The following is an 11,337-nucleotide window of genomic DNA, read 5'->3' as shown; positions in this document are numbered from 1 at the left end:
AGTACCAGTGAAACATTTGAGAGTTCAGAGTTTTATTTTTAAACAAAGTACTAACGGTTTCGGATAATTTTCATCAAATACTAATAGTTGTTAGGGTATCTTTGAACATATTTTTAAGTTTAAAGGTATCAATGAAACTTTAGAAAGCTTAGGAGTAATTTTAAACAAATTACAAAGTTTAGGAATATGTTATATTATTTGACCTTATAACTACATTAAACACAATTTTCACACAATCAAAATTGATTTAAAAACATTAAGAACATATTTTACTATGCTTTTGAATGAATATCCAAATATTACAAGTTGAGAAAGAATATGTTTTCCTTCCGTTACCGAGGATAGAGGAAGAAAGAGTATCCGCTCTATTATAGATGTTCAGAATAAATGTCTTGTATGTCTCAACTCTTTTATCGGGAAATAGAATAACTAAAAGATTATGAACTAACTCTTAAAAAAAAAGAGAAAATACATCAAATAGCTCTACTATACAGGTAACCATATCCTTACTAGAGTTTGAAATAACTCTGATATTACAAGGGAGGTTGGATTAACTACTGATGATGATACACTCTTTACACAACTTCTAATACAACTCTTTTCATTCACAATTGTTGTTACCGGGAAAAGGGTATTATATGTTCTAGCTGTTAGCGGAAAAAGACTATGCGTTATGGATCACCAAAAAAAGAGTATGGGTTATTGATTTAACCTCTAACTATTACGTACGTAGCTCAGAATATCTGTTCTATTCAGTTTAACTCTGATTTTACCCCAAGGGAATGAGTTCTCTTATTTTAGTTACCGAGGAAATAGTATAAGAAAGACTACTAACTATTAGAAATGTGTTCAAAATCAATCCCAACAATGCCATAAATTGAAATAATACTCAAACATAAACGTCAGAGACTTCTTTTTCTTTTTCTTTTTCTAGAAAACATAAACATTAGAGACTAAAAGCTATATTTAGCCTCATTATTATTGTTTTGAAATAGAATATGACCATAAATATGAACAAAACAAAAGCAAACCTTTGAAATCACCAAACACACCCATATATTTACAAGAAAAAAGAAAAAAAAAAGTACAAGTATTTGCAAATGCAACTGCAGGCTTGCAGTATTTGGATCTTGCTTGAGATGTCTAGTTTAGACAGCTTGTGTCTTTTGGAAATCCATAAATTTGAAAGCAAAAGAAAGACCTTTTTCTTTCAATTCTCTCAAATCATCAACATTTGGCTGGTGCCATGCTAAATTTTGAATGGCCTTGTTTTCTTCAGCATCCCCTCCTTCTAAGAAAGCTCCCATTATTTTCCCATCTTTGATCCAATAACACCCAAACTTTGGCTTTTTCGTTGCCGGATTTCTATTTCCGAACAACACGGTCGTTTCTCCGACATTGTCTCCATAAAACTGCCATGATAGATCGAAAACGCGTGAATAGAAGTAGGGTAGGTAGTCATATTCTTCAACAACCTTGCCTTCTGCCATGATGGCCTCCACAGCTTTCATTGCTGATTTTCTTGCATGATCAACATGTTCAACTCTTCTCACTTCATTGTAAATCTTCATTGGGAACCAAGCAACGTCCCCGATCGCATACACGCCATTGACACTCGTCTTAAACAACCCGTCGGTCTTGATCCCTCCTCTGTTCATCTCAAGCTGCCCTTGGAATAGCCTTGTCACAGGTCTTGCTCCAACCCCAACTACAACCATGTCAGCTTCTAGCTCTCTCCCATTTTTAAGCTTCACCTTCTTTACCTCTCCAGTTGGATCGGCTTCGAGCTCGATCACAGATGTTTCCTTCATGAGTTTGATCCCTTTCAACGTGTAGTAGCGCTCGTAGAATTCGGCAATCTCTTTCGTAAACAGCCGGGGCATGCAATAAGGATCAGGATACACCATTGTGACATTCAAATTATTGAGTCTTAAAGCTGCTCCAACTTCAAGTCCGATGTATCCACCTCCAACAACCACTGCTTTCCCATTCTTTTTTCCTCTCATTGCTTCAACAATTTTGTCAGCATCCTTAACATTTCTCAAATACAAAACATTTTTGGCTTGATCTCCTTTTACACCAAAATCACTCAGTTTTACAACCCCTGAACCTGTTGCAATGATCAAAGTTCCAAACTTGAAAATTGTACCATCTTCACTTGTGAGTGTTTTGGAATGAAGGGCTGCTTTTACAATCTTTGTGCTCAGGATCAATTCTATCCCTTTCTCCTCATACCAACTGGGCTCCAATCGCTCCCCTCCACTCCCAACACACACATGAAACTGCGGCAACTTCGCCGCATTCCTCGGAAACAGACATCCCTTGCTGAGCGCCGGACGTTCATACGGCGCCACTGACTCCTCCGAAATTATACCGAGCTCCCCCGGCTTCACGCCTCGTCTAACGAACTCCCTTGCTGCATATCCTGCTGCCACTCCCCCTCCAAGAATCAAATATTTGAAACAGTTGGGAAAGTAGTACTTCCCTTCTTCAAGTAGCTCTTTTGCCTCATCAATCTTCTCTACAACCACCCTTCCATAGAGATAAACAGCAACTGTAAAAACCTTCCATTTTCTGATTGATTTTTCGATATCTTCGACTTCCTCGATCAATTCCTCTACCTTCTCCTCCCATTCCTCGCTTCGTTTGGAACTCGACCTCTCCTCCAGTTCTTCTAATTGGATGCTTAGTTCTCTTGCTAATCTTTGAAGGACACCCAAGTTCTCTTCAAAGTCTCTGTAATACTTCAACTTTTGGTCTATTCTGTCCCAAATTCCTGCCATTCTTGAACAAATGAACTGCCCCATGTTCCTGTCTCCTACAACGTGCAACACAAACACTTTCCCGTTCTCTTACTTCTATTGTTCATACTTCTTAATAACAACATTTCATCAACAACATCCTAAATTATTAAATTTCTGGACATTTAATGAGTTACTTGAATATTCTTCAATTATTTTAATTTCATAATCTATGCTATCAGTCTAAAATTTGATTGAGCACAATTTTCAAGAAATCAAATTCACTATGAACCAACTATTTGATTTAATTTCTTTTCAATTTAACTGTAATGTATCTCTTGATGTGAATCTGATCATATCTTAATTGGTTAAGACGTAATACATCAACCAAAAGTTCAAATATTAGAACAGCTTGTGTCTACTTCATCTTTTACTTTTCCAAAAGAATGTCAATTAGATCTTTTGTATTTTACATTTGGTCACTATAATAGTATAAACAATGTCAAATATCTATTTCATGTAATTTTGCGAGCCTTATATTATGACCTTAGCTTTTAAGTTTATGTTTAATAAGACTATGAATCTTTCATTAGACAGAAAAAAAAGTTACTTATTAGATTATGTTATTAAATTTTATCAAACTATTTGACACTTTCTATAATTCAAACACTTATTTCACACTTTTTTATAATTCAAAAATCTATTTTAGATACAATCTTGAAAATTCAAGGACTATATTTATAATTTAACAAAAGTAAGTTTACTTTAGTCTATCGATTTAAGCTTTGAAATCACGAAGTATTCTTTTTCATGTAAATTTGTCCTTAATAAAGTGAGATATCCTTGTTTAGACAGGGACGAGGAAAGTAAAAGAAGGAATTAATGAATTGTATTATCTAGTGACCTAGATAATTTGATATGGTTGAATATTTGAACTATATAAGTAGATAATCTAATATAATATATATGTATATATATGTACGTATGTTATGAAGTTTAAGAATTTTTAAATGAATATCCCACCCTGTAGTAAATTAATCATAGATATTTCTGGGGAAGAATCACCTAAATTGATTTTTGTACAAAATAATTCATTTAATAGATATCAAAATTAAGAAAAATGCAATAGGTAACAAAAAGAAACATATGTGTAATTTTGAATTTAGTAACAACTTTATAAATTTGCAAATATAGCAAAAAGTTTAAATTTGATTTTTTTTATTTATTATTTATTATTTATTATTATTATTTATTCGAAATACAATACTAAGTACTACATTGATAAGTCAATAGTTTATAAGCATTCATCAAAATTTATTTAAAATATAACAATGATGTATCAATGATGTATCAATAGTCATTAAAATCCATTTCAAATATATTATTAGTGTATCAGTAGTATATTAGCACTCATTCTAAATCTATTCCAAGTATAATATTGATATATCAGTATCATATTAACACTCATTCAAAATGTAATTAAGTATATTAGTAATGTATCATAATTTACAACACTCATTTAAAATACATTTTAAGTATATTATTAGTGTATCATTAGTAGTTTATCAACACTGATTCAAAATTCATTTAAAGTATAGCATTAATGTATCAATAATGTATCAATGTTCGTTGAAAACTAATTTTCACGTATTACATTAATGTATGAGTAGTATATCAACATTTATTGGTATATCAGTACTTCTTAAAAATATATTTACTCATGTGTAATATTAGTATATCAGCACCTATTCAAAATTCAATTTCAAGCGCAAAAGCATTAGTGTATCAATAGTTTATAAACATTCATTTATAATAGTTACCAAGAAAAAGAACTGAAACCATTATAAGTTGACAATATACTATAAAAACATTACTTTGAAACAAGCAAATAAGGATTCAAATTGAGCCCATGAATTTTAAAAAAAAAAATGCATGAATACTTGTTCACAGATAAACTTAGTATATGAAGGTTAAATTTGGCAGACTGATATACCAAATATAAAGTATATAAAAAATAAGACTTATAGACATGCTTAAACATCAATGAAGGTAAAATTGGAATAATAAGTAACAAAAACTAGATTTAATATTTTTTTGCTATATTTGTAAATTTCAAAAAACCAATCTAGGAATGTTTTTTTTTTAATATTCCTTAAAATTAAAAAAAAGGAAAAATGTTTCATACAAGAATCTAATTCCTCAGGAAGAATCTCCACCTGATCATGGAAAAGTTTTCGTGGGATCAGAAAACTGAAATGGGGTAGTTTTACGGTCTATTCCTCACCCTGTCCCGTGAACATCTTATTTCATAACAATAGAATAAAATTCGAATTGCTTTTATATCGGCATCATGAATCAATTAATACTTTTCGAACCAACGATGAATTTCGATTATTGAATGTCAAAGCATTTAGGGTGGGGAAAAAGAAAACAAGAGAGTGTGTACCTGGGATTTATTGGACTTGAAGATCAAAAAAGAGAACAATAGCTGCAGAAGATTAAAAGAAGAGAATAGCTCGGACATTGATGATATAGACCTAGCCTCTTTTTATAAGACAATAAGTGTGAAAGAACAATGGATGATCATAAAGAAAGGTATCCAAATGAATTGTAAAGAAGGAAAGAATGTAGTTGCCAACAATTAAGATGCAAATGATGATCTTCTTTCTTTATAATGGTTTGTTTTTTCAATGTATTATCAATGTTGCAAGGAAACATATTGTTTTTCTTTCCCCATTGATTTGTAATATTATTTGACAAGTTTTTTTTTTTTTTCTTTCTTTTAGTTGGACTAGAGGGAGGATTTGAACCTTTAACTTTTTGGTCTAAGATATCATGTATAAAACAAGTGAATTATGTTTGTCATATTATATATTTTATTTCTATAGTAATTGAATTGTTAAATGTTAATCATGAGGTTTTTTTTTTTTTTTTTTACCACAAGACATAATATAGGCAATGGCAAAAACTATAGTAATTTTATATCTAAATCATTTATAGATTATTGTTTAGTTTTATGTTTTAGAAAAATATAGTAACTTCATCATGATTTTTTTTTACTTTATCAAAAACATATTTGAATTGCTAGCAAAATTTTTAAAAAATAAAATAAAACAAAAAAAATTTTAAAAAAATCTTTTTTTTAATAATTTTTAGTTTCAAATTTGGACTTATTAATCTAACAATGTTGTTAAAAGAAGTAAGTAGCATAACAAGTTCATCAACTTATATTAGGCTTAATATTCAAAAATAGAAAATTAAATGAGATCTTATATTTTAGTATTTTTTTTAGCTGCAGGGGTATTTGACAACTCATTTGATTGTACGTATTTTTTACAAATAAATTTTAAAATTATTTTTCTTAAAAGAAAACGTTTCAAAATGAATTTAAAGATGTTTTAAAAACACATTGAAAGTGAAAATGGACTAAACTAAAAGTTCATTTTAGGTAAAATCAATTGTTTCAAAAGATAAAAATTCAAAGTAGATTTCGATATCATACTGTTATAAAAATTCGTAGACAATGTGAGAGAATCTATTATCTAAGATGTAATTAATAATGTAATTAGAAATATTTAACTAATTTTAAATTTTAACAAAATTATATTGGAACTAAAATTAAAATTTTATTGTATATATAAGAATAAGTAAATAGAGACGAAGAAGATTCCAAACATGAAAAGTACCTATGCTTTAAATATGTAATGGGTAGTTTTCAATATTTAAAAAGCAATCTTAATTTTCAAATGTTTTCCCCACATGCAAGGTAATTTTTTGACTAATTTGGATTCCTCCTTATCTATTTTTTGTACAAACTTATTTTATCTTTGCTTGTATTTTTTTTCTTATTGAATTCAAAACTAATACTTTGTTGATACCATGTTGAGGATTGTGTGAGTAAGGGAGGAAAATTGTTGTTTTATTGTTAAAAAAAATCCTTAAAAACTTGTGGAGTTTTCAAAACTTTCATTTTTTTTAATTAAACAAGTTCTTTTAGTCTTTCTAACATCATCTCTATGGGTGATATTACCTAAATATCCTTGGGTCAAGAGTAAGTCTTACCTCCCCAAAAGGATTACATTTGTGCACATTTGACTTGTTCTCATCACATCAAAGATAAAAAAGATCGCGATATATTGACAATATATCGTCGAAATATGGCCAAAATCGTGGAACCGATAGAGATATGAGGGGACAACAGGGGCAACCGATATATTGACAGTATATAACATCTTTTTTCTAAAAATTCCATGATATCTTGCCTAGGATTGGCAACGGGACCGAGGCGAGGCAAGGGGGCCCGTCACTGGCCCCATGGGTAGAATTTACCCCATCCCCACCCCCGTTCCCGCCATTTGAAGGCAGGAATTAGGGCAAGGATTTCCAGTTAGGGAAACAAGGTCTCCGGGGATTCCTCTATTGACATTTTTTTTTAAATTCAAGTCACTTTATTTAAAATTCACTAGAAGAAATTCGGCCTTTAATGTCGGTTTTAAACCAACATTAAAAGGCTTTAATATCGGTTGGCAACCGACATTAAAGTTAGTGTTATTAAAGGCCTTTAATATCGGTTACCTTTAATGTCGGTTTTAAACCAACATTAAAGGCCTTCAGTAACACCAATATTGCAGCCTTCAATGTCGGTTGCAACCGACATTGAAAGTCTCAATATTGAAAGTCTAGCAACTGACATTAAAGGTCTTTAGTGATTAAAGGTCTTTAATGTCGGTTGTAACCGACATTAAAGCCTGTTTTTGAAATTCTTAACCGACATTGAAACCCGAATCTATCCTTTTTTTAAAAAATTTCGTTGCCGAATCAATTTAAAAACGACATTATATGTCTCGTGTTGGGTCAGGAAATGTCCGTCATTGTTTTATATTAAATAGTATAAAAAAATTGCATGACGAGCCCATCAATATTTGTCTTCCACCTATGAATTTATCTACAAACAAGAATCAATATTTCCAATCCATTACATATACTCATCAATATTTGTCTTCTACCTATGAATTTATCCACAAATAAGAATCACAATACCAAAACCAGACTTCCATAGAATACTTACACCAAAGCCATCATTTCTCTCATTCCTAAATATCAAGTAGTACTAATTCCATGAATAAACAAGAATCACAATACCAAAATCACAATACCATGAATACAACTTCCAATAATAAACAGATCATGTCTTCCCCCTATGAATTTATCCACAAACAAGAATCACAATACCAAAACCAGACTTTCATAGAATACTTACACCAAGCCAACCAAAACCAGACTTTCATAGAATACTTACACCAAGCCATCATTTCTCTCATTCACAAATATCTAGTATTCCATGAATAAACAAGAATCACAATACCATAAATACAACTTCCAATAATAAACAGATCATGCCTTCCACCTATGAATTTATCCACAAACAAGAATCACAATACCAGAACCAGACTTTCATAGAATACTTACACCAAAGCCATCATTTCTCTCATTCACAAATATCAAGTAGTACTAATTCCATGAATAAACAAGAATCACAATACCAGAATACAACTTCCAATAATAAACAGATCATGTCTTCCACCTATCCACAAATTCATTTTAAGCTACCATTTACATTCTATTGAGACAAAAAAACAAGAATTACATCCTTACACAAATCGGCCAACAAAACTTGCCCATTGGGTCCGAATTACGTCAATCTCTCCTTGCGTATATGCATCTTTTGTATTGAACTACAAAAAGAAAAAAAAAAAAGATAAACTCAACATAAGTTTACGTCCATTTATTAAATTAAAGCTAGCACTATATAAAAAATAAATAATTTACGTACGAGGCTAGTAATGGGAGTAGTAGGATTATGCACTATTTCGTGTATATACTTTTGCATATAGTACCCGCATCCTACAGAATCTAATTGACGAGGACACTGCATATAAAGTTGAAAACAAAAATTTTAAATTGTTATAAAGAAGTCGAATGAACATAAATTGTTAAAAAATGAATACAAATTTATCTTTACAGGTTTCCATTTTGGAGAAGACTGATAGTGTTGGAGATCGTGCTTGCTTGCCATGTTTTCAATCCACTAAATAGTTTAAAAACATTAGTTAAACATAAATACTGCAATTAAGAGCTAAGAAAGTTCAATTACACTTACATATTTATAACTCCATGAAAATCCTCTTGAACCTTGCTTCGAAGAGAATCCAAAACATAAACACAATTTTCTTGTAGATTGATTACAATCAATATCCAATGATAACTATAATAAGCAACAATTTTGAAATATTAGTACGTGTATAATACAAATTAGCCATAACATAAACACAATTTACTTACCCTATTTATATGGAATGAGGACTATTTGGTCTAAATTAACCAATTCTAGTTGATTGGCTAAATTTATGGATCGAATATTTTGAGACTTCACGTGTGGCGATATTCTTGCTTGATCAATTATAAAAAACTTCTTTGTAATATCACGACCACATTCATCCCAAAGATGCCTAAACAAAGTAAAAGTTATTATTTATCAACATGAAACAAAGTATACATGAGTGAATTTAGATCAGTAATACTTACGCAATGTATGTCCAAATACATATGTAGCCTATTTCAACCATATTGCAATATTGGAGCAAATCATCATGACCTAAATAAATAAATTTGTCTCTTCAAAATATATGCTCGTCCAAAGAGATACGAATCATGTCTGCATCGTTCATGTTATGCATGGCATGTTCGTTCAATAATTTGATAGTACCATTAGCGTTAGCATATTTGGAGGACTGGCTGAAGCTCTTAATTGGTGAATGATCCTACCATAACCAAAGTTACAAAAATTCAAAGTAGGAAAAATAATAAATAACCAAACTCATAAACTGAAAAGGAAACATACTTTTTTCTCGTCACCCATAACTACAAGTTCACGATGCCATTTTACGAAGTTGCCCATTGCTTGCTTTAAGCATTCTATTTTACCCTTCACGGGAATTGGTATAGGCAAATCTTCTCCAATGACAATGTCAATCAGAACTTTAACAGTTAAGCATGACACATCATCATCAAATGTTGTGGCTACTGCAACAATATTATCTACAGTTCCTATAGTCAAGTGGCATGGTGTCCCCTTAACAAATTAAAGAACTTATGTCATGCATGGTTAAGCACGTACAATATGATTAAAATTTAAAAGTCACAATAAATAAATTACCTCTAAATATTCTTTAGACATCTTCTCAGTATCTTCTTTAGATATCTTCTCAGTATCTTCTTCAGATGCACTTAGTGCAACACTTCCAACAGATAATTTGGACTGATGAGATTGTTTGCTGTTAGTTCTTTCTCTTGACATTTTACCATGTTGAACAATTTTTTGACTAGAGCCTCCTTCAATTTCTTGGCTCATAGAAGACTTTGGTTTTACTAATTTGAAATATTGAGAATGGGAAACAAAATCACCCATTCCTCTAACACATCTCCAATGTTCTTCCGTACCCAATGCTTCGGTGAGAACATCTTCACCTTCATGAACTTCAGTCAATTTATCCTGTAAAACATATTACAATTTTCACACAATATCTATATCATCTTAAACTTATATATATGTCATCTTAAATTTTGCATAATATATACTTACAATCCGATTGGCACATTCTCAAGTAACTTCATCAAAGTATTCATTATTCTTTCCTTTTCTTACTTCTTTCCATAAAGTCGCCCGATAAGAAGGGTCATTCGATAGGTTCTACATGAACATACATATTTAATTAGCATAAATATATTAGAATAAAATATTTAATTTAAGTCGAATAACTCACTAATTCTTGGGCAAGATTCACATAGCCCTTCCGAGAAATGTGGTGATTATATACACATTCCGCACGTCTTTCTTTTTTAACATGACTGATTTTCTGTACAACAAATCTAGTTGAAGTTACCTATCAAAACAATGATAATGTTGACATGTAATTTATTGTGAATGACTTACCTCCCATTTTTCACTCAATCGTTCGTTGACGAACGATGTCCAATGATCTTACTCTATAAGAGAATATTGTTGCGGTGGAAATTGCAAGATCGAAGATTCATTCTTAAATGGAAGTATGAACTTTTGAGTCAATATTGTCTTGAAAGTCCGAAACTTCCTAGATGCAGACATTAGTATATAATGTTTGGACTTAGAGTCCACATTGAACGACATCTGCACAATGAAAAAAAGTAGTTAAACAATAAACTAATAAACTACTATGCACATGAATTAAAAGTTTAGAACACATACCGCTGCACAATCAAAAAGTTTGTCTTTTAAATGATTTAGAACTTTTTTCCAAGAATCATACGTTATAGGAATTTGTTGTCGAACACAAACTTCTATATAACTCTGCATCTTCTTTGTGCCAGATCCAACCGGTTGTCCATGTTTATTATAATCGATGGTCAACCGTTGCCCAGATGTCCTTATTTGTGCCAACTCAGACATTGTAGTTAGGTCACGTGGTATACTTATTCTACTATATTTTTGTGGGATCATATTTCTATCATCCTCACTTCTACTTGTTGAAGTTTCCATGTCAATCTGAAAAAGAAAAAA

General features: G+C 31.1%; 2 pseudogenes across 2 annotated transcripts; both read right to left on the bottom strand.

Moving 5' to 3' along the window:
• Window positions 1-848: 848 nt before the first annotated feature.
• LOC150032520 (monodehydroascorbate reductase 3, cytosolic pseudogene) lies at window positions 849-5,263 on the bottom strand (annotated as a pseudogene). 2 transcript variants are annotated; one of them, XR_016524920.1, is made up of 2 exons: window positions 5,188-5,263; window positions 849-2,839 (listed from the first exon to the last, which is right to left on the bottom strand). The product of XR_016524920.1 is annotated as a monodehydroascorbate reductase 3, cytosolic pseudogene, transcript variant X2 (transcript). The 2 variants fall into 2 exon arrangements; XR_016524919.1 differs by having other exon boundaries at window positions 849-2,818.
• A 3,129-nt stretch (window positions 5,264-8,392) lies between these two features.
• Window positions 8,393-11,226, bottom strand: LOC150032519 (uncharacterized; annotated as a pseudogene).
• Between the last annotated feature and the right edge of the window lie 111 nt (window positions 11,227-11,337).

Source organism: Benincasa hispida, chromosome 11 (assembly GCF_027475165.1).
Source record: "Benincasa hispida cultivar pf3 chromosome 11, pf3_genome.v1.1, whole genome shotgun sequence".
Taxonomy (NCBI): domain Eukaryota; kingdom Viridiplantae; phylum Streptophyta; class Magnoliopsida; order Cucurbitales; family Cucurbitaceae; genus Benincasa; species Benincasa hispida.
The sequence above is the reverse complement of the archived record's forward strand: the minus strand, read 5'-3'. Positions and strand labels throughout refer to the sequence as shown.